This window comes from Suncus etruscus, chromosome 15, assembly GCF_024139225.1.
Source record: "Suncus etruscus isolate mSunEtr1 chromosome 15, mSunEtr1.pri.cur, whole genome shotgun sequence".
In the NCBI taxonomy this organism is placed as follows: Eukaryota; Metazoa; Chordata; class Mammalia; order Eulipotyphla; family Soricidae; genus Suncus; species Suncus etruscus.
Genome location: NC_064862.1, coordinates 49,210,381 through 49,234,227, shown reverse-complemented (window position 1 = coordinate 49,234,227; position 23,847 = coordinate 49,210,381). Strand labels below are relative to the sequence as shown.

The window sequence follows — 23,847 nt, the reverse complement described above, 5'->3', positions numbered from 1 at the left end:
TCAAGAGCCTGCTCACATTTTATTTGCTACCATTTGAATGACTGAAGCAAGTCTGTTGTCCAAACCTAGAGTTCACAAGAGAAGAGACTTCGCATGGAGCTATTATGTGGGAGACCTGCACAGTCTTGGATCCAATACTGCATCATTACATCAAGTTTTTCTTTCTTTCCAGTGAAGCTTATTGTTGAATGAAGCTTTAATGTCCTGAAAAGTCAGGAGGTTGTTTCTCTTCATTGAGGGGCTTTTGTATTGTTGCTCACTCAAACCTTGGGGCTTCAAGTCAACTAATGCCTTCACAAAACCCTGGCTTCTTTCAGTCATGATGCTTTTCACTCATGAGACTGCTTGGCATTCATGCATTGAAAAATTGTTCTTAGTCAGGGGTTTTCTGACTTTTTAATGGTGTGCATGTAACTTCTTCCTGTCAACTCTCCTTGTCGAAATGCATATGCTTATTTGGAATCCAAATGCTCTAGTATTCTGTTTGGGGAAAAAACTCTTAATGAAGCGCTCTTCGGTGTGTTTGCCCAAATGAAGAGGAATCTTCTGTACCCAGAGAAAACTCTGTGGCAGTCAGGAGCTCCTTGAGATAAAGGGCTGCAGAATGAAGGCAAGCTAAACTCTTCTTTAATGACTTTTCTCTTTTTAAAACATAATACTTGGCATGAAAGTTTGTGGGAAGGAGTTTAGCTCCTGGAAGAACTTAATGATGTGCAATCCAGAGGAAGAAACGGACATTAGATGATAATTCTCCAGTAGATAAAAGAGAATATTTCATGTTACTGAGACACATGTGACTTCATTGAGTGCAAATAACAGAAAGGATGATGACAGGTATACCAGCTCCTTGCTTTGGGAGAAATCACCAGCATAGCCCACTAATAGTAAAGCATTTATGGAGGAGTTCTTTTCCCTGACTAATTGGGAACACATCTCTCAATTTTCCTTGTTGTTGAGAAACAACTACTCTTTGGTAAGTGACATTCAATAGTATACTGTTCAGAAAACTCAGTTCTGTGCTGGACCCTTGGTCTTAAGGAATAGAATGCCTACCTAATTCCAGAGAACATGGACTTTCCTGTGCAGACAGGACATGAGGAAGTGGCTAGTGGGTTTTGAAACCCATTTGGGTAGATGCGAAATTTTTTTACCCTTACAAGCTTATCAACTTAAATAAATCCCTTTTCTTCCCTGGTTTGCATTCTCCCAATTGTAAAACAAGAACAGAGAGTAGCTCCAAAGTTTTGCTGTGTGTCAGAAAAATCTAAATTTTGAAAGATAAACAAAGATGCTTTGGTTATAATTTGGGGTTAGTTGATTCAGAGAAGCAGTATGAAATGCTAAATCAATTGATGGCAAAGGATGCTTGGTGAAACAAAGCAAAATAAGTTCTAGATCTGGTAGACATCGTGCCACCAATCTTTCTACCTACTCTTCTGTCCTTGTATCCACCCATCTCCCTATCAATGTGCCTACCTGTGTCTACCCACCTCTCTCTTATTGGGAGTAAGGGGACCTGGGCAACTGATGGTGCCCTGGGCTCACTTCTGAGTCTGCACTCTAGGATTATTACTGGCAATGCACAGGCAACATATGGGGTACCAGGGATTAAACCAGGATCAGCTTGTGCAAGGGAAATGCCTAAATTCCTCTATTAATCCCTCCAGCCTCTCACCATTCTCTGTTTTATTTGCTTCAAACATCACTGCTAACATTCTTTATGTTTCTCTTCTCTGATTTTTCTAGGTTTTTGTTACAAGTAACCCCCTCTCTGAGGAAATAATAAGCAGATCTTAAAGAGCCACCTAGCACATAAGGAAAATTAGGTCAAAAGGATCTTACACACATCCAGTGTCACTCAGCAAAACTAGAATCCCATTCTAGGTCCCTGGATGCTTTACCTATTAGGTATCACATTTTTTGTGTATCTCTTCTGAAAGCTCTAGAAAACCCAGAGCCTGCCATTTATTTACAAAGACTGGAGTAGATAAAGGAGCCATTTCTGATATTTAATTGATCATGAAAAAATAGTCTTTAAAGAATCTTATATAAGCTACATTTTTTTTAAGCCGAGTCTATATTTTTTCATTGTGGAGTGCCCCAGTGGTGATACTAAGGAGCTCTGGGGCCCTACAATGCCTGGGATCTAGCCCAATCTTCTCTATGCAAAGCAAATACCTTATCCCCTTTACTCTCTCTGACCACCCATGCAAAGCATGCTTTGCATGAATTTAACCAATTGAAAACTCTCTCTCTCTCTCTCTCTCTGTGTGTGTGTGTGTGTGTGTCTCTCCCTCTCTCTGTCTCTCTCCCTCTCCCTCTCCCTCCCCCTCTCCCTCTCTCTCTCTCTGTCTCTCCCCCTCTCCCTCTCCCTCCCTCCCCTCTCCCTCCTCCTCTCCCTCTCCCTCCCTCCCCCTCTCCCTCCCCCTCCCCCTCTCCCTCCCCCTCTCCCTCTCCCTCCCCCTCTCCCTCTCCCTCTCCCTCCCTCTCCCTCTCCCTCCCTCTCCCTCTCCCTCTCCCTCTCTCTCTCTCTCTCTCTCTCTCTCTCTCTCTCTCTCTCTCTCTCTCTCTCTCTCTCTCTCTCTCTCTCTCTCTCTCTCTCTCTCTCTCCTCTCTGTGAAATCCCTATCTACTGCAGTTTTCTGTCAGTCTAAAGTGCTCTGGATAACCACGATAGTGTTGTATTGAGAAATGAGGGTCCACAATAATAAGTAGGGTTTCTTTGTGTGTTTTTGTTTTTGTTTTGGGGCCACATCCAGTGATTTTCAGGGGTTTCTCCTGGCTATGTACTCAGAAGTCGCTTCTGGCTTGGGGGACCATATAGGATGCTGAGGGATGAAATTGCGGTCTGTCCTAGGTTAGCGCGTGCAAGGCAAACGCCTTACTGCTGCGCGACTGCTCCAGCCCCAATAATAATAAGTAGTTTTGATAAGACATTGAGAGAGAGAGAGAGAGAGAGAGAGAGAGAGAGAGAGAGAGAGAGAGAGAGAGAGAGAGAGAGAGAGAGAGAGAGAGAGAGAGAGAAACATTCATATTAATCCTGCCAATTGCCACAGGCTCCTGAGGTAATTCTTTCTAAAGAGAAGAATGCACAGTGTCTGGGGAACTTTCTGGAAGGCCTAAAGTCCCTTCAAGGGGGCTTAGGAAGGAAGTTTCTAGAAAGGCATTGCATGTAAATAAATTGTGGGCAAGAAGGCATATCAGGGTGAATGTCTCTTCTATCTCTCTTCAGATCAAGGAAGATATATCCTGGGTTTTGAGGGAAATCCAATTCTTTAACAAACCCCAGCATCTACCCCAGGCAGTTTTATTTGATCCCAAGTTATATGAAATAAAGTTTTGTGGACTTTAGTGGCTTAAAATGAGAGAGAATATTATTGTTTTTCTGTTTGAAGCAGCAAATCTGAAGACTTTGCTCAATCAAATATACAGGCTTTTAATTTGTGGCTCAACTCTAAGAAATGAGATATTTGGGTTAGCTGCTTCTTTCATATTCCAAGTTGATAAAGTATGGGAAAGTCTAGAGAATTGATTATTGAATCCTAATGCTTTCTTTTCTAAAGGCTAGAAAACAGAATGTTATTTCTCCTAAAGTCCTTTGGTGGAAGAAAGGAACTATGGAGAAGAGATTCTCATAATGGCTTAGCATGGTTACTTACTTGAATCATGCCACTAGGTGGATTACACAGAGATAAAGATTCTCTATATCAGTGTTTTTCAACCTTATTGTGCAAAGGCACACTTTTCTTTTTTATAAAAAAAAAAATATCACGAGGCACACCACCATTAGAAAATGTTAAAAAATGTTAACTCTGTGCCTATATTGACTATATATAATGTAATTCTCTTAAATAGAAATCATATAAACACAAGAAATTATTTTATAATTACTTTATTATGAAATAATGAAGTAGTTTATAATTGTTCATATTTATGCTTACTTACTCAGTGCAAAACCTGGACCTGTTTGGCTGAACACAAAGATGATATTTTGGCAGGAATCGAAGAAGGCACACACATAGCTCTTCGTTAACAGCTCTCACAGCACACCAGACAATATCTCATGCAACTAGTGTGCTGCGGCACAGTGGTTGAAAAATGCTGCTTTATATGGTTCTCCTTATAAACATAATCTGGGGTGAAAATAAGTTGATAGGAGGACACCCGTAACTTGTAATAGGGTACTTAGAACTCTACATCACTAAGTTTGAGATTTTGTGAGAAATATGCCATCAATCTCAGGAGCCTAATCCCAGACTTTTTGAGCAAGATCTCCAAGTGTCTCAATACACATATTTTAGTTTGAGAAACTTTCCTTGCTAGTAAATTCATTAAGATAATGAAAGATCCATATTCTCCCATATTTGGGCTAGTTGAATGACCAAATCCTGGGTTTCTTTCTTGATTTTAGTGGTGGTGTTTCTGGAGATATGCACCCGTGAATCTACCCCATAAGACTCCCTTCAACCCCCAACCCTTCTAACCACTTTTGACATTTTATCATTCTTCCTGGAACATACTAGAACCTTCCCAAGCCAATGCTTTTGCATGTGCTTTCTCTACTGCTCAAGATGTATTTTTATACATCAAGCTCCTATCATGAATTCTTGTGTCTACTTTTCTAGAACAAAATCTGAATTTCCCCCAAAGATGTCTTCTGTGTACCCTCATACCCCCAGAATTAGAATAGAAATGTATAAAGTAATAAGTATCCATTTTCCACTTTTGACAATAAACTTTTGTTTTGTTTTGTTTTTTTGTTTTGTTTTGTTTTTGAGCCACACCCAGCAGTACTCAGGGGTTACTCCTGGCTGTCTGCTCAGAAATAGCTCCTGGTAGACACGGGAGACCATATGGGACACCGGGATTTGAACCAACCACCTTAGGTCCTGGTTCGGCTGCTTGCAAGGCAAACACCGCTATGCTATCTCTCCGGGCCCTGACAATGAACTTTTAAGGATCTTGCTTCTTGTTATTTATTGCCCCTTTTTTCTAGGACTTGACACAGTTTTATTATTGCATGAAAATATAAAATATAATAAAATGAAAATACAGGTGGCCTGTCTGAGATTTTTGGGTTATTCAGGGAATTGCTCAATTTTGTTTAGTTTCTTGATTGATTTTGTAATAATTGGCCAAATCACTGAGCTAAATAAGAAAATCAACCAAGACCATCTTTAAGCCTCTACTTTTCCCTCTCATGTCAAATAGCACCACAGAAATGAGGCAGTGTATTCTCACTGTGAACCTTGAACTGAGTTGAAGCTTGAACGTCTTTCATATGAATTTTCCCCATTCATACTCAAAACCTCCTTGTCTCTTTAAAAGACCAGCTGCCATTTCTTAAGGAGCTCCCAACCCCCATATGCCAAATGTTCTACATTAAAATGCTTGATATATGTGATCATGTGCATTCTCTACGATTGTTCCAGAAACTCGGGTTCCATCATTTCTATTTTCATGTTGAGGACACTACAGCTCATCATAGTTGAATAATTTGTTCATAACAAGGTGGCCGGGAAAGGCTGGGCTTGAAACTCCAGCTTGTCTGACTTCATAATTGGCACTTTGAAATGCTGCTCTGGGCCACAAGTTGGTGTAATGAATCAGCCAGAGAAACCCAGGAAGGTGCTAACCTACCAGTGTACCTAATTGATCAAAACACACACTTTGAATGGGGCTCTGTTTTAGATACACTTTACCAGGGGGAAGAGAATAATTACAAGTGACCATCATAGATTCCTCTGTCTGGTCGATTTTAACTTTCTCAAGCTCAGCTCAGCCTTTCGGGCTCTTTGTTTCTAAGATTGAATGCCACTGCCATTGAATGTGGCTAGTGCAGGGGTCCTGGTGGCCTGCCTGGATATAGATACCACAATTTTGTTTTGAACTGTGTTCTATTCATTGAAACCTCTAGCACTCTTTGCTTGTTTCCTAAATATATTTTTTGAGAAAAAAAATACTGATTCCAACATTTATCTTGGAGGCAAAGGAGATAGTCCTTTAAGAATTGATACCAAGAATATATGTAAATTCTTAATATAAGAATGCAAGTTATTTATACTTAGTTGAAGCTTTTATGTCTATTCCCCACACTCCCAGGCATTTCCTTGATGTTTTGCATTCTCCAACCTTTAGGATCCCCCCTAAACCCACTTATGATATAGCCTCTTATGGTCACATTCTGGCCAAGAGGCATGTCTCACCTTTCCAGAATATCTGTACATACCGCTCTCACCAAGGTAGTAGGTATATTCATACCCAAACTTAATCATGACAGATTTTCTTGTACTTGCAAACATAAGGCCATTATATGTTATATAAACAAATGAACTATGGGAACAAGTCGGAAGATGCTTTTTAAATGAATACAAATGTAAGTGCTTTGGGAAGAGTTTATAAAGGAAACAGTACTTATGAGAATTGGGAGGAAAGGTGCATAAATGAGTTTGGGCAATAAAACTAAAAATTAAAAATTCTCATGATATTTGTTCTTTATGTGCCTCTGATGGTTCTTTGAATGTCATTTCATTTTTAAAGAAATTCTGAATGGAAATAATAGACAGATGACAAAAATATAATGATGTGAGGTCCAGAAACACGAGGGGGCTTCGAGCCATCAAGAATCAAAGATTCCTGAGCTGAAGGGGACTTGGTTTCTTTCCACAAAGCCTAAAAACCTTTTCTCTTGGATCTTTGAGGAGAGGAACCAGCTGAACTAACAACTTGATTTGAGTTTGGGGAGACTCAAATCAGAGAAAACAGCTGAGACCACTGACCTTTTGACTCTTAGAAATAGGAAGTAGTAAGTTGTTGTTTTAAGCTGCTGTGTAGTGGTTTGAGTATCAGCATGATAACTTTAACCCAACAACTATCAATACCTCCTATTTTCTACCCAAGTCAGACAGTATAGGCAAAATCAGAAGATTTATTAAGAATAGTACTTGATGCGCAAACTTGCCTGTTCTCAGAGGTTATTCCTGGCTCTCTACCCAGAAAATGCCCCTAGCAATGCTTGGGGACTACAGGGAAGCCAGTTTGGATGGGTGCAATGCAAGTGCCCTACCCACTGTACTATCTCTCTGACCAAAGAAGATGGTACTACTTTTCCTCTATTCTTTTCTCCATATGAATTGATGGTCAACTTGTTAGTGATAGAGAATGTAGACATGTGCATTGATGCATTTTGTTTCTCTCTGGGTTCTGTACAAGAGTGATTACCTTCTATGTGGTCTGTGTGATTTCTTGACTAATTGGATCCAGTCCGAGAAATTCCTGTGACATATGAATGTTTCCAGAATTTTCTTTTGGAATATTCAAGTTGTTTTCTTATACCCTAATCTTTGAGTGATGGCTCTGTCAATATCAAGCCAGTGATTTCATCCCCTATTAAAGTGGGCTCTTTAAATAATGTTGAAGCCCCAACAATGTGGGATGTGAAAGTGGGTCTTTTCCTGGATGTGAAACTGGTTGTTGGGTATGTGATTGCTTCCAAAGCTAACACATCATTTACCACACTCTGAATATCAACTTGAGTTCCTTCTGAGTGGCAGTACCATTGCAGTGCCAGTACAAGAGAATGCCACCCAGGAAGCATTGGTAGAGTGTTAGGGAAGGGAGTGGTAGCCAGGGAATATACTTGAAAATTTTTGCTATTTTTATACTGTAGCTATCTAGTCTTCATTCCATGCTAATGGAATAATTTGATTGATGAATATGCTGGGAAAAATGCAAGAGAGGCATAAAAAGTGTGAAAGCACACAGCTACAAATGAGTGGGCACATTTACCACCTTTTCCCTAGAATCAAGTCTGTCTGCCATCCATGCTGAGTATGAGACAGGCAGATCTGAGCTTTGGCTTAATTACACATAATTTGGGTGACAGCTGAAATGCAAACCCAAACATTCAATCAGTTAAAGATACACAAAATTAAGCATTTCACAGTGTCCAACCCCTTCCATCTTTATTAATGCTTTGATTATGTTCATTATACATGATTTCAAACCCTACTACTATGTGAGCAAGCAAGGGGTGGAGGTAGGGGAAGAAGCAGCTCAGAGCAATTCAGTTTAGTAATGAGTGCATGCAAATTAAAAATATGAATGGAATGCAAAGGAACAAAGAATCACAGATACATAATTCAGTAGATAACCCACTCAGTTTCACCCTTTTCCTCCAAAATGACTGGCAATATTTCTGGAGCATAGATTCAATGCTTACTCATTCTCAGAGCAACACAGACACAGCACATGCTCAGTATACAGCTCTTGGACTTCTGCAAAATCAAGGAGATGACATTATATCTGTGAAAACAAATAGGAGCTGGTAGATATTTGGGGTGTGTTTTTTATTGTTTATTGTTTGGGGATTCACGTTCAGAAGTGCTTGGTGCTTACTCCTGGCTCTGCACTCCGTGATCACTCCTGGCTGGCTGGGCACCAAAGATTAAATCTGGGTTGGACCCATGCAAGGCAAGTACCATATCAACTGTACTCTCTCTTCAGCTCCATCACAATATATTTTTTGAAGATAAAAAATGAGCAAAAGTGCTTCCTGCACTGGCTTTAATGTGGCAGTGGAGGGATCTTTGACAAATAAAGATAATATTGACTCCTAATGGGTTAGTCTCTGTTCTCTTAATTTTTCAGAGGAATATTTATACCTATGAGTTGGAGATGGGATAGGTGGAGGTGACGATAGAGGGTGTATGAAGAAATGACAGTTCTTTTATTTATGCACTTTATTGGTGGAATGTCTAGGATTTTTTTCCTAAAAGTTGCTAAAAAGTAGTATGTCTCCCAGAGAGGATGACCTATTCAAGCACTTTCCTACCTACTTACAGAACAGCCTCTTTTACAGTTGTGTTCTTGACTGTTGAGCCAGCTTTTCACATCTTCAGTTCACCCCTGTTTATGTGTAAGTCTTTTAGACTCATCTATTATTCTATCCCCTGTGTGGTTTTACTTTTTCATTTCCCAATGCCTTGATCACCTGCCAAAAAAATTTCCTTCTTTACTCTCTTAACCTGAGTCTTAAACCCTGGTTCAGCATTGCCTCCTTAGGGGAACCATCCAAGGCTGCATTAATCATGGGTGCTTTTTTCCTCCTTCTGAAGTCCTGTGACTCTCAGTATTTACATGACTGACCCACATTCCCATCATTTTATTTAATATATAGGAGTCTTGTTTTTAACAGGATATCAGTTCCTTAGGTGAGGAGGCACTTTATCATCTTTCATGGGTCCCTTCTTACCCTAGTTTCAGATTGGACACATGGATTACTACTCAGTATGCTCTACCTACATTACACACTTAGGAAATATTTAAGAGGGATATAGTCATGTAAAATAAAGCATTGCTTTAGCCAGAGAGAATTCAATTGACCAAACCACACAATCAATAACTACTCTAGGTATTTGACTTCCTAATTTGCTGGACTCAAAGAAAAACCTCATTTGAATAAATTGTGCAAGCTCAGATTTTGGCTGACACATACAGCATTGATAGTTTGGGGGAGTATTATATAATAAAACCCATAAAAACCTTGGTGATTTATAAATCTGAAATAGAAGTACAATGTTTAGTTCAGAGAACAATTCCTTAGTTCTTGATTCAGATTGACTCTCTGACTAGCCCTTTTGCCCATGTGGACTCAACTAAGATAAAGGTCTGTAAGGTATTTTTTACTCTATATAAACACTGTAGTTCTTTCTAGTACATGAGAGTGACTCTTGTCTCTCTGAAATTTGCTGACACATGAATGGATCTGGTGAGTATTCTGCAGAATGAAATGAATAAGAAGGACAAATATAGAATGACCGTACTCATTGGTAATATATGAAGAAGCAGGAAGAAAATAATATGCAAATGCAATCAAAATGAAGACCAGATGACTGTTCTTTAAGTAGCAAGCTTGCCACAATGGAGGAGTGCAAGGAAGACAGAAAAGGGACCACTTTGACAATGATAGTGGAAATTGATCACTCTGGACAAGAACTGGGTGCTGAAAGGAGAAAAAGTGATATAAATGAAACATTGCCCGTATTGCAAACCACCATTTCTAAAAGGAAAAAAATAACAAAAATGTTTTCCATAGAGGTAGGCAGGGGAATAGAAGGGAAACTGGGGACAGTGGTGGAGGGAAGTCTACACTGGTGAAAGGATGAGTGTTCAAACATTGTATGACTGAGACAGTCATGAACAACTTTGGAACTTTGTGACTCACGGTAATTCAATAAATTAATAAGAAAAATCCAAAAACATAAAATAATTGTATTAAAAAAGAGAGCAAGAAGATACTTCAGGCATAGTTTTTCTGACAGATTGGACGTTTTGGATGGCAAAGAAGTCACAGACTAAAAAATAAAAAGAACCCTGTAGAATAATATAAAAAATGGTCAAATATTAATTGTAGTTCACAAGAACTATGGAAATTTTAAAGGATAAAAGTCATTATAAAATGTAGAAAGTGCTGTTGGGTAAACTGTTGGCTTCATTTTATTTGTCCTCAAAGAGTTTTTTATTATGGTCCCTACACATGGGTTTCCATGTTGTTAATTTTTATTTAGAGGGGGTAAATGATCTGCCAAAACGTACTTAGTAAACAATAATCTATCCCTACATTCATTTAAACATGAATATCAAAATCACCCTTCTGGCAAACTAGAGATAATGTGAAGGTTTACACGGAACTGCATAATAATTTCCATGCAAAAGCAAATTGTTATGTTTTCATTTGCCTTGACATCATATTTCAATTAAATGTATGATCTTGCGACATTTTTAGAGTTATCTATAAATTTACTTGCAGAAAATTTTCAGGTGACTGCTAAAGAAATGCAACTCATATTGGAAGTCCTGTCTAAGGAGTATTGTGCAACAAGTAGCTGATAAGGTAAAGACAAAGGCCAGCATAAATGTAAGTGGCATTGATCTTGCAATAACTAGGAATTAGTTAAGGAAAAGGATGGGGGATGATAAGATCAAGTAGTAATGTCCATAAATTGTTTCTGTTTTTGTTTTGTTTTGTTGATGGGCCACACCCAGTGATACTCAGCTGTTACTCCTAGCTCTGCATGCAGAAATCATTCCTGACAGGCTCAAGGGATTGTATGGGATGCAGGGAATCCAATGTTGGGTGGCTGAGTGCAAGGCAAATGCCCTACTCATTGTGCTATCACTCTGGCCCCAGTCCACAAATTTCATCCCTTTAGTGTACCTTTCAGTTTTCTACGATCGGCCATCTGATTTATATCCCATCTTGATTTATTTTCTGGTGTTGATTTTTGGGGCCATACCTGGCAGTGCTTCAGACTTATTCCTGACTCTGTGCTCAGACATTACTTTTGAAGGTCTCAGGAACCATATTCCAGGATGCCAGGGATTGAACCTAGTTTGAAAGCGTGAAAGGCAAGTGTCCTCCCACACTGCCTTATTGCCCTGACCCCTCCCTTCTCAATCTTATGGGTTCATAGTTAGTCTAGAAATGGACCAAGGGATTGTCATTTTCTGAGTTGCACCATTTTGTATCTGACCCCAAAAATATTGAACCCTAAAATTTCACATACATAGTTTTCAGCCATATTCAAAAGCTTTCCATTTCTCATTCTCTTTAATTGGAACCACAGCTTTTTAAAAACAAATAGGTTGTCTACTTCTCTGCTCCAAGAAAAGATGAAACTTGAAGTTTGCTGCTACATAGATAAAGTTGGAGAATATATATTCAGTGAAGTCAGATAGAAGGAAAGGATGGATATAGAACAAGCTCTCTAATTTCTGGGATATGAAGAAGCATTGAAATGGAATAACAAATGGTCAAAAGCAACAAAAATGGTCAAAAGATCTGAGAATTAGTCCATAAAAGTAAGCTTACCATGATGGGAAGACAGTAGGGGGGAAAGAGGGCAGAACCCCTGAGATAAAAGTAGACAGAAACATAAAACCCTATCATTGGCAATAATGCAAATCACAGTGATTAAAATAATTTTTAGTTGTTGTTTCTGAGAGTAACATTAACTCATTCGACCTATTTTATATCAGCATCTATTTTTCCATCCATTACTGAAGTCCTATTCTGCCTGGAACTCTGTCAAATAGTTGTAGAGATCATGGACTATACCTTGAGTTGTGAATTAAAGATAGCACCTTTTGTAATTTTGTCTAAGACCTTGGTTGTATTCACTTAATAAAATTAGTCTATGCATCATTTGGGAAGTAGAAATAATTATCTCTGAGAGTTGCTATCTCTTCAACCTCAAACACATGACATCAGGATTTCTCCTCAATGGCAACGTTATAGACTCAGTGGTTAATTAAACATCTCTTCTAATCAAATTAGCTTTCATTTCCTAAGTAGAGGTTTTAACCTGCAAGTGGCTTTGAAATTTCCTTTCTTTCAACCATTGCCTATGAAAGGAAAGATAATGTCCCTTCAAAGGGCTCCTCTAACAGTGAATAATTATTCTTTGTTTGACTGCAAATATACATGCCTGAAATAATATATTCGTAAAGTTTCATAAATTATTTCAAGACGGATTAAAGAGCATTGGAAATAGTTCTCCCTACAAGAGCTTGCCAAGAATAAGTTTTGTCCTTTAAAATTGGAAATAAATTATTCTTCACTGGATGATTATCATTGCCTCCAACACCCTTCCCAACATTATCTGACAGGGGCAATTTGAAGCAAGCTGTTCATGGTAATGCTTTCAAAACTCAGAGATGCATGGGCTGGAGAGATTGTACAGTGGGTAGGGTGCTTGAATATGGCCAGCTTGGATCCCTGACACCTCATATGGTCCCCTAAACACTACCAGGAGAGATCCCTGAACACATAGCCAGAGAGTTAGTCTCAGCTGGATGTGGCCCCCAAAACTAAAAATAAATAAGAGATACTCCATGTAGATCAGTTAAAAAAAGTAAAAATATAAAGGGAGGGACACTACATATTTCCTGACATCATGACCTGGGTTACAGCTGCCCAAATAGTAAGTTTTATCAAGGTTCCTTGGAGGTGAAGTGAGATACATATGTTCCTAGTTGTATTTTACCTATGTGCTTCCAGGCTTCCTTCTCAGGAGACTTTCAGTTTTTACTATAAAATACAGCCGCACATAGCATATAGACTACTTAGAGGTTAGGTAAATGGAGTTCCATTCCCAGAAGCTACATTATATTAAACACTATTTCCCCATCTGTGTAAGAGGGTAGCTGAGATAATCTCATTATCCCCCCACTTTAATAGTTTGTGCCCCCCCCTGAAACAATTTCTGCTATATGTGTTTCTTGCAGCCTGCCTACTGCAATTGATTTCTACCAATCCAGAACTGTTGTTTGGGACTGTTGTTCATATATTAGTTCACTTTTAGTTTCACCAAGTCTTACTCTGCCTTTGTGAGGAATTGTTGAATAAGATAGTGTGCATGGCTTTAACCTGATTTCTCCCTCTGAACGGAATTATTTGAGTCAAGCAACAAAAAGCAAAGGAAACAAACATTTGCATGGGCCCTCATAATCTATTTGATGCTTTTTTTGGAGCTTTGATTTTCTGCTCAAAGAGTAGAATAGAATGCAATGCTAAGAACAGGGGTACCTCCATGAAATTCCTCCTGGAATAAACAGAACCACCTGCTGCATAACAAATGTAGCCAGAGTTTAGAGAGAAACAAAACAAAAACCAGTTTCTTTGCAGCTGTTCTTACAACCTATCTAGTGTTCTTCAGAAACCTAATTCTAAAATACTTTTCGGCATTTAAAATGAAAAATTAGCAGCACTTGTGGTGAGACTCCATTATCTAGAGTGATGGTTGGGGGGGACATGTGTCGGGATGTCTCCCCAACCATCAGAAATAATGTCTCTATTATTAGCCTACGTTTTGAGCAAAATGTCTTCTTGAGCGTTGAGTAAAGAACTCAGAAGAAAAAAAAAATCCTTGTTTAAAAGGTAAAGGGGTTAAAGGAGAACTTAATTCATTAATCCTACTAGGAAATCCCATGGTTTGCATTGGAGGGAAGCAAGAGCAGAGGTGGTAAATGCAAAGCAGAAACACTGCCTTTCTAATAACCCAGGAGTATTAGTTGGTCATTCAGCTCCTTCTAAATGAATCCAATTGCTTCAGAAGCTTTGTAACAGAGGTCTCTGGATGGCCTCTGTCAAATGAGAGGTATTGACCCAGGACATGAAAACTACTTGTCAATAAGTGGGCTAAATTGTTTTTATATGTATGCATTTGTCACATTTGTGGAAATGTAAAGTTTTATATGTAAGTGCATGAAAAATGTGATGAAATTAATAATGGTATGAAACATTCTTTTTGACCTTAAAAGGTAGCTATATATTAATTCTGCTTAATTCTTTCTTGTGAAAAGGGACACTGGTAGAAAGTGTTTTGAACTGAGATATTATCAATTGTCTGATTTAGACAATAGACTTAAGTGAGAATAGCTTCACAAAGTATGGTCAATGGATATACTTGCATATTTATTGCAAGGAAAAGCATAACACATATCATAAGACAATGAGTCTTAGAAATGGGGAACCTTAACTTAGATGATGATGTATAATTTGTGATATAATAAGATAGGATAAAATAGAATAAAAATATAATTTATTTTATAATATGATAATGTAATTTGTCCTATAATATAAAAAGTATAATAATATTTGTGTTCACTTATATATGCTTAAGCATATAATAATATCACTTAAAATATTAGAAGTATTGGTCCTAAAATTTAAAAATGTTAGATTTTAGATTTTGGTCTATAAAAATGGATTCTTTGGTGCCATGTGGAATTGGTAGCCTAGTTGCCATATGAAGCAGGTCCAGGATTACTTGCATATGGAAAGCAAAGGTGGCCTGTGAATGCCTAGAGAACAAGGACGCTTCCCAGGAACAAGGAAGGAACATTTTTTCCCATTATATGTGTATTACCTTATCAAGGGGAAATAGTTCAGAAAAGGGAGAGGAATAGGAGTGTAACAAGGACCTGAAGGTGGGAAGACTGAAGAAAAAAACTTACTTTCAACAAGTGTCATTGGTGATTTACAGCTTCCCTAAGGAATCTCACCAATTTTCGTTTCCCATTTTAGAATACAGTGTATTTCTTCTTTGATCCTCCTTTGTCACTAGCTCCTCTAAATTACATGATGTCTTAGTCTCTTAAGGGGTATTTTGATGAGATTGATATTTGCAAACATCAGAATTTCAATGAATTCATTAAAAATATGTCACCTGGCCTCAATAAACAGTAGGAAGGTCTGAAGACCTGTTTCTGCCACCATCTTCGTTACCTTCCCTTCTTCAAAAGCCTCTTACTGCTTACCTCCCAGTTTTTCATCCTGACAAGATTCAATCCAGTGACTTGCAGTGGCAATCACTTCTGGAGTTGGGGGTGTCTGGCAGGCACTTAGAATGCCTGTATTTGGAGTGGAGTTGGCTATTGTAATACTTAGTGAATGGAATTTCATTAGGTCCTTATCTGTGTGCAGTGAGGAAAAGAGGCCCTTTTATACAGTGCTTGTAATGGAGTGGAAAATTGCATTTCCCCCTTGCCCGAACAGTGCCATTAGTAGGGAGGCAGGCCGTCTGCAGAGAGCAGGAAGCCACCTCAGGCACTGAAGAGCTGACAGCCCAAATGATGGCAGTGCCTTGAGACCCGGAAGATATTAAAATAAAAACAGGTTGTGTTGTTCTTTTTGTCCTGTAGCAGTTCTTCCCCCACAACGCAGGCAGTGATTGGATTTGAAACACCGAGAAAAACATGTTAAATAAGAAATTGTTTAAATAAAGTTGTTTGAGGTTGAAACTCGCCCTCAGGCATAGAGGGGAAATGCAGTTAGCTGCCTTCAACTTACAGATATCCAAAAGGCAGTGTGTTTCCAAGGCAGGCAGGTATGCTGAAAACTTGGAAAAGTGAAGTGTTTACTGGCAACCTGCTGTTGGCCATCTCAATGAGCCTCCTGGTCCATTGAGAAAAGTTGTGTGGCTACTTAGATGGCCACTGTTCTTAAGTCTCCATTTTTATTTTCCCTTCACTCCTGAGAATTGCATGTGAGGTGAATTATGGAGCATTGGAATAAAAATTCAGCAGGGAAATCTACTCAGCTCTCTGAAAAGACTTGTTCCTTAGCTCTATTTCAGGATACATGGTAGACATAGTGTCAATGCCTTGCCTCCATCATGGTGGAGGGGTTCAGCCTGTCTAGTGCAGGCCAAAGAGGAAGCACTATTCAAGCAACTTCTTGAAGTACAAAACCCCAAATACATATTGGGAGAAACTGGGGGAGTGAAAGCTCTTTGCAGATTATCCCAGTGAATAGGAAAAGGTGATATAGAAATAGCCTCCTTAAAAATCAAAGATCTACTAAAATATTTGATATCAAAACTATGTGAGATTTTCTGGATTATCTGGTCTAATCTGAAACACAAACATCAAAGCAGAGACCCTTAAGGCCCCCTCACACCACCATCTACTATACAAATCCTTTCAAAACTGTTTCTTTTTTCACTTTTTACACCAGGAGTCCTCAAATTATGGCCTGCAGGCAGCAATGTAGCCTGCCAAGGACATTTCTCTGGCTTACCGTGTGTTTTTGCCACTGCTGTTTGACCTGTTTAGAAGCCATTTTGTCCCCCAGGCCCATAATGCATATGTGTAGGATGTGCATCACACTCTCCAACTCCCCTCCTTCTCTCTATCTCTTGACTCCCCCTCTAAGTCTCAGATAGTAGTCCTCAAACTATGGTCTACCAAATTAAGGTCTGTAAAATAAATTCCCACACATTATGAAATCATCCCACAGACCATATTTCCAACCACAGGTGGACAGTTCTGATACATGTAGTCATAAAGAATTAATCAAACAAAGCCAGTCAGGAGAGAGTCATGGAGTCAGGGGCTGAAGCAGTGGCGCAATGGTAGGACAGACCATGATTCAATTCCCGGTGTCCCATATGGTCCTCCAAGCCAGGAGTGATTTCTGAGTGCATAGCCTGGAGTAACCCGCGAGCATCACCAGCTGTGGCCCCAAAACAAACAAACAAACAAAAATGGTCTATATGGTAGAATACACAGTTTAACCAGCAATATAGTGATCAATGCAAATAGGATCAAGAGATTAACCTAGAAGAAAGTTGCTGGAGGTTCTGAAAGCAGTTTTCTCTCTCTCTCTTCTCTGCCAAGATTGCTGAATGATGTATACACAGTCTAACCTTTGTTGCTTTTACAGCCAAGTTTAATTGTGCCTATGCAAAAAAGCAACCACTTTATAAATTCTAATCTAGGGTTCCCACCTCTGGCAGAGAACAGTAGAACAAAACTTTTGTAACCTTTCTCATTTTTTTGTTTTGTTTTGAACAGAAATTGTAATATGATACCCAGCTATTAACTCCAAACAAAGGTATTTCTTCCGTATTACTCTTTTCTTTAAATCTACCCCTTTAATATTTAAAAATCTACGTGGATAAGTGCTTTTATATCTCACTTGACCTTCCCTCTGCCCTAGTGAATTTTGTACTGAGTTAATAAAAAAAAATGTTATTCTGGCTTTGGTATGCAAAGCGACCACGAGGCAAGAAGTCACTGACTCCATGATTTATCCTGATTGGCTTGGTTTATTAATTCTTTGTAGTTACCCTGTTTCATACCTGGGGTTGGAAATATAGTATGGGGATTTATTTTACATAGGCCCATAGTTCCCACTGAAATACTGGTAAATTTGTTGATTTAAGTTTACTTGTTCTTCATTTTAAATATTTTATTTGTTACCTCCCCCTTTTTACTTCAAAGTAAGATATGTGTGCAAAGGTATTTGTTCATAGTTTATTTTTAAATAAATGGTCTGAGGGACAGTGAACTGGACCCCTGTTTAAAAAGTTTCAGGCCCCTGCTTTATACCTTCCCTAATAAGTGGACTCATTCTTTGGCTTACCTGAAACAGAAAAATATTTGGATTCACCAATCATTCTGTTACCTTACATCTCAGTCCCCTATATCATTCACATGCGTATAAGTGAGAATTCAGCTGACATGGCCTCTTGTCATCAAGGCCTTATCATTGCAGAGATTTCTGGGCCCCATCTTGGATACTATTAAATACAAATTTAAAAAAGAAAAATTAGAAATATGATTCAGAATATGCTTATTAAATTAGTATGTTTAGTAACAAAGGAACCCATAATCTGGTAAGGCCAATTATAAGAGTTTTATACAGATTTAATTGCTTTTAGTAAAAGGATGGGAGATAGCTGGTGAGATAGCATGGAGGTAAGGTGTTTGCCTTTCATGCAGAAGGATGGTGGTTCGAATCCCGACATCCCATATGGTCCCCTGTGCCTGCCAGAGGCGATTTCTGAGCATGGAGCCAGGAGTAATTCCTGAGTGCTGCCGGGTGTGACCCAAAAACAAACAAACAAACAAACAAACAAAAGGATGGGAGATAATTAAAAAACATGAAGCATATATCTTTCCTGTAGAAGACCAAAGTTCAAGCCCTGGTACTATAATGGCCCACTGAAAAGAGCTTTATGTGACTACAGAGTCAAATATTGATGGGACTTGATCTCCAAGTTTCTGAGTACCACCAGGAGGGTCTGTAATAAAGCTGTGAACAGTGAGTACAACTGAAGTACAATCTTCTGAAAATTAATCTTCGAAGGACCCACCATGAAAAGACGACTCCCACTTTCTACTTCTGTATTTCCAAGTTTTGAATGTTTAACCATAGAACCCCAATATTTCCATTCCTAATTTGTTATGAAATGCACTATTACTTGGCATATTTGATTCTGTAAGACTTCACTGTGGAGTAAAGTCCTAAAGTTCCAACCAGTTGTTAGGCTGGACCCACAGAAATACAAGGACAGTAGAAATAGATAAAGAATAGAGTTTAATAGCGCTCAGTGCTAAGTACTGCCAGGCCAAAGAAGCACTGAGAGTCCTGAGCAGTCTTTTAGCACATCTTTTATACTTTTCTTACACGAAGTCTACTTATGGTGGAGTTATAGAAAAAGAAAACAAGGTTAAGAGTTCCTGAGACATCTTGGTGAACTTTTTGACATTTATCCAATTTATGAAGTTGTTTTCTTTATTCTCATGCAGGTGAGGGTTATTAATCTTGTGGGATATCACTTTTCCCATGATAATTGTTCCTGGGGTGTTTTTCTTTATCTTTCTTTACAGCCCACCTGGGAAGTATCTGTTTAAGGTTAACTTTTTGTTGCCATTTCCTACTCCCCCTCTCTAAACTTTTCACTGGGCTGAGTTATGCTGCTTCTAAAGACACACATACAACAAAATAAGCAATGCATGGCAGTTAGGATAAAGCAACGCATTACAGTTAGGATATCCTGAAAATTTGCTAGAAAGTTAGAAGAAAGTTCTGTCTAGAACAATTTGCTAGAAACTTTCTTCTTGTCCAACTTAGGTTTGGGCAGCTCTAAATCCAGAAGTTCTGACTTTATTTAAAATTGGGGGAGGGGCTATATTATCTCAAACAGTATTTTAAAAAGCCATCAATTAATTTAACATTTTGCCATATTATTCATTTTTTCTATGTTAGACACCGTACCAGACTTAACTGATGAGCAAAACCAACCAGGTTGTGAGACTCAAGTTAAGAGAAAATATAGGCCAAAGAAGAAAATGCTAGAAAGCTTATTATGTGCCCTCATAATATCTGAATCACAGAGTTGTGTGGAGCTCCCAAGTCTCTGTCTAGATTCCTTTGAATAAGCCAGAGTCAGTTATGTTCTGGAAAACTGTAAAATATGAAATGACAAATGGAAAATTAGGGTGGGCACTTATGATGGCTTATCCTTGTTTGCTGTGTACCCCTTGTGGCCCACCTTTCTGATGGACCGGAAAATATATTAATTATATATTTGGAAAATGTGATCGAGTAACAGTTAAACAATCTATTGGCTTTTCTTTTTCTTTTTTACTCATTAATAAATCCAACATCATTCTATCTAGAAGATGAATCTAAGGATCTAAGGAACTGTACAAAATGAAGACTTCCATAGCCAAAATGGAGTAGAAACCAAAGTTAGTCTAGGCAAAGAAGAGATTGGTTATTGCAAGGATACTTTTCTTTAGAAGGTATAAGAGCTCTATCAGGCAGATTAATGCTGACCAGGTATTTCTTGGTTGACCTATTCCATTTTTTTACTTCTGGATAAGCTGAAACAGTAAGTCTCACGTTAGTGACATGACACTTAGCATAAGAGACTCAGTTTGGGGCCAACTGTATATTGTTCACAACAGTAAAATATACTGAATCACTGGCCAGAGGTCTTTTTTTATTATTGTTGTTGTTTTGGGGCTAGATCAAGCAACACTAAGGGGTTACTCTTTGAAGGCTCAGGAGACCATATGGGATGCCGGGAATCAAACCTGGGTTGGTCCTGGGTTTGTCGTGGAAGGCAAATGCCCTACCCACTGTGCTATCACTCTGGCCCTAAAATATTTTTTCAGAGATTTTTTTTATATCATTTTCAAATTATTTTACAGATTTTGATAAGTAAACCCTTTCCTTTGTTAGAAGTCTTAGAACAAAACACACAGCCTCTCTCTCTCTCTCTCTCTCTCTCTCTCTCTCTCTCTCTCTCTCTCTCTCTCTCTCTCTCTCTCCCCCTTTGATTTTAATGGACAACTGACTCCTTGACATAGAACAAGCCTCATCAGTTATTATTTTTCCTTGAGTCATGGTCTCACTTTTATGGCAGAGTTTTGAACTTTGGATAATTGAGTGGAAGTTAGAGAGGGTGGGCAGTAGTAAATTCCTCAAGGTCTACACAATTTTAGGGTGATTTTGTTTCTTAGTTTATTTTCATATCAGACAGGTAGTGTGCCAGAGTCTTAATAATATTGGAGGAAGACACATGTCATAGATGTGTGAACATCCAGTCCTCATTGTAGGATCCTAAAAATGATCCATGATTTTTGTTTCTTAAGAAACTCTAGGTCCGGGTTGGAGCGATAGTATAGTAGGGAGGGTGCATGTCTTGTTAGCAGCTTGTTATGTGGATATGGTCCTTCAAGTCTGCCAGGAGTAAGACCTGAGTACCATTGGGTATTGCTCCTCCAAATATTTACAGTAGAATATCTGCCAGGAAATCAACCATTGGGCAGTACATTTCTCAGTCTACTGTGAGAAAGGATAATGAATGATTTTGATTCTAATTATCCACATTATATTCAGTCAAATACAAATGTATATCCCTAACATAGGTTATTTGGGTTCAATATTGATGTATTGGTCATGAGGAAAATAGACATAAGAGAAGCTCCCTGTGGCCATGATAAGGAAACCCCAGAGAGCACAAAGCTGCTGAAGACCAGGTATGCTCAGCAGAGATGTTGGCTTCATAGTTGACATTAAAGTGAGCATTAAAGGCTTCTGGGTCCCAGAGCTTCAACCAGGGTGGACAGTGAAGGGCAGGAATGTTTCTTAGGGAGATCATTGGTCAAAACTTAATCTATGAGAAGTAAATACCGGATACTCTGATAGGCCTTGGAAGAGAGCAGGAATGGGGTATAGAAAGCAACACTCGGGATAAGAAGTGTACCAAGTCTACTAAATATCATGGCAGCTTAAGGGGGTCCAGTCTAGGTTTAGATTTAGTGCTCCGTGGACCTCCTGGAGTATCTAAAGAAGAATACACTGCATTTAAGAATTCTCTTAAATGAAGAATGATATATCTGATATCATTAACAGTGATTTTAATGACCAAGGAGAGCCAGTCTTACAAGTCTTATCTTTAGGACTCAGTCTGGGTGCTGGGCCAGACCTGGGAAATGAAGAAATACCTAGCAGACAGCAAGAAAACTTGCCCCATTAACCAAGCAGGAAACATTCCTGATCCATGCCCTCATTCCCTCCCAGGTGAATGTTTCTATTTGAAATGAAACCATTCAGCAGTTTTTAAATCCAATCCTCAAGATGACATCCTTCATATGTCAGCAATTATGTATCTGCATGCAAATTCTGAAAGAAATATAGTTTTGGAGATATGACTTCAACTCCTAAGTTGCTGGGTTTTTATTTTATTTTTTTAGTAGATAGAAATCTGGGAAAACAAGTAAACACCATTTATTAACAGAGATATTTATCCTTGGCTTAAATTAGAAAAATTATGAAGAGAATCTAAGAAAAAAATACTCAATTAAAACAGCCAGCCTTATTTTATTTTATCTTTTTCGCTGTTAAAAGGACAACATTTTTTTTTGCCAGAGTAAAATAAATATATATTTGGGGATGACACCATCTTGGCATTTCCAGGCATTCTTTTCTAAATATATTCTTTATCTAAGCTGTCTTGCCATACTTTTAATATAATTAAAAGCACATAATGAGTGCCAGGCTTGTCAATTTCAACAACAAAGTGCTGAAATTTGCAGTGAAACTGAGAGATCCATCTCCCACACATTGTAATGAATAGGTTCATAAAAGGAAAATAGTTTAATTACATTTTAGTTCATGGATTGTTAATAGGCTGGAGTATCTAAATTGAATAATGTGATTCTGGTAATAATTATGTGTAAATGAACTTGTTTAAATGATATTTTACAGCTTCTTTATAAAATTACAGCTAGAGGCAATCCAGTGATAGACAGACAAAGGCCATGCAAAAATTATCATAAACTATTAGCTTGTTTGCAAAGGGTTTTATGTTAATCTTTTAGTACTTAAAGCAATCTGCAATTAACATATCACGGGGAGCTGCCTCAGAGCAAAGGCATGCAAATTGAAGTGGTGAGATAAAAAGCCATTCACGTTGGGGTTGGGGGGGGGAGAAAAAAAAGAAAAAGAAAAAAAATCAAAGAAAGGGTGGCAAAGTGCTCTGAGGGTTGCTGGTTTTATATTTGAGATTAAAGAGGTGTAATGATTGTGTTATCTAACTCTGGCTGTAATTAAAGCTTTTCTCCTGCAGACATGACAATAGATACTGCATTGATTTCGGGGTTTTAATTGTGAAAGTCATTTTATTTCAGGGCAGAAGATATGAATAGTCTGAATCAAAGGGCTAGAAGATTGCTTTGTTGATAGTACTTGTTTAACAGCTGCCTGGCTGCTTGATACACAAATGTGGGGAATGCAGAGAGACCGGGGAGGTGCTGGGTTTTGTAATGCTCCTGCTGGTTTCCCTTCCTTTTATGAAAAAAAGGCAAGGATCTGGGTCCTGCTTGTCAACAAACAGCCTTTTCAGACCTCGGGGGGTGTTCCCTCCCAGAACAAAAGAAGCCAGAAAGAACCTCCAGGGAACTTTACCACTGCTCCTTTTAAGCTAACAGAAGTTTCTGCAGAGTGATAAAACCATCTTTGCTAACGCAGATAACACCTCTCTAATGGAGAACCAAAGTATGGAAGTGACTGCTATGTTGCTCTCACACATGGCCTTATGACAGGAGTATTTTGCGAGGAAGAGAGTGGGTTGTTTACATTAGGGGTATATCCATAACATCTCACACATCGTTAGTTGGAGATTCTGGCTTCCTTATCAGTTTCTATATACAAAATCTAGGTGGGAAGTTCAGGGGGAAAAACAGGGACAATCCCAGAGCAAGAGAATTCTAAAGGAGATTCCAGTACAATTCAAGCAGTAGGGTCTATTGAAGGTATCACATTTTCAGCTATTTCTGCTGTAAGAGCTAAATGAAGAGGTAAAGCCCAGTGATTTCTAATTCCTTTCAGTGGTTAGTCTGATCTGTTTTTCTTTCTTTCTTTCTTTCTTTCCTTCCTTCCTTCCTCCTTTCTTTCTTTCTTCTTTCTTTCTCTTTCTTTCTTTCTTTCTTTCTATTCTTTCTTTCTTTCTTTCATTCTTTCTTTCTTTCTTTCTTTCTTTCTTT

At 38.5% G+C, this 23,847-nt stretch overlaps 1 protein-coding gene and 1 non-coding gene across 2 annotated transcripts in view; one reads left to right on the top strand and one right to left on the bottom strand.

Moving 5' to 3' along the window:
- LRMDA (leucine rich melanocyte differentiation associated) overlaps positions 1-23,847 on the top strand; it is a gene marked incomplete at its 5' end in the record, with an annotated part of 468,042 nt that overhangs the window by 165,176 nt on the left and 279,019 nt on the right. The gene's annotated exons all lie outside the window — the stretch shown is intronic.
- On the bottom strand, positions 20,831-20,931 carry LOC126031453 (small nucleolar RNA U13). The gene has a single exon (XR_007503327.1). It is a non-coding gene; the product is annotated as a small nucleolar RNA U13 (small nucleolar RNA).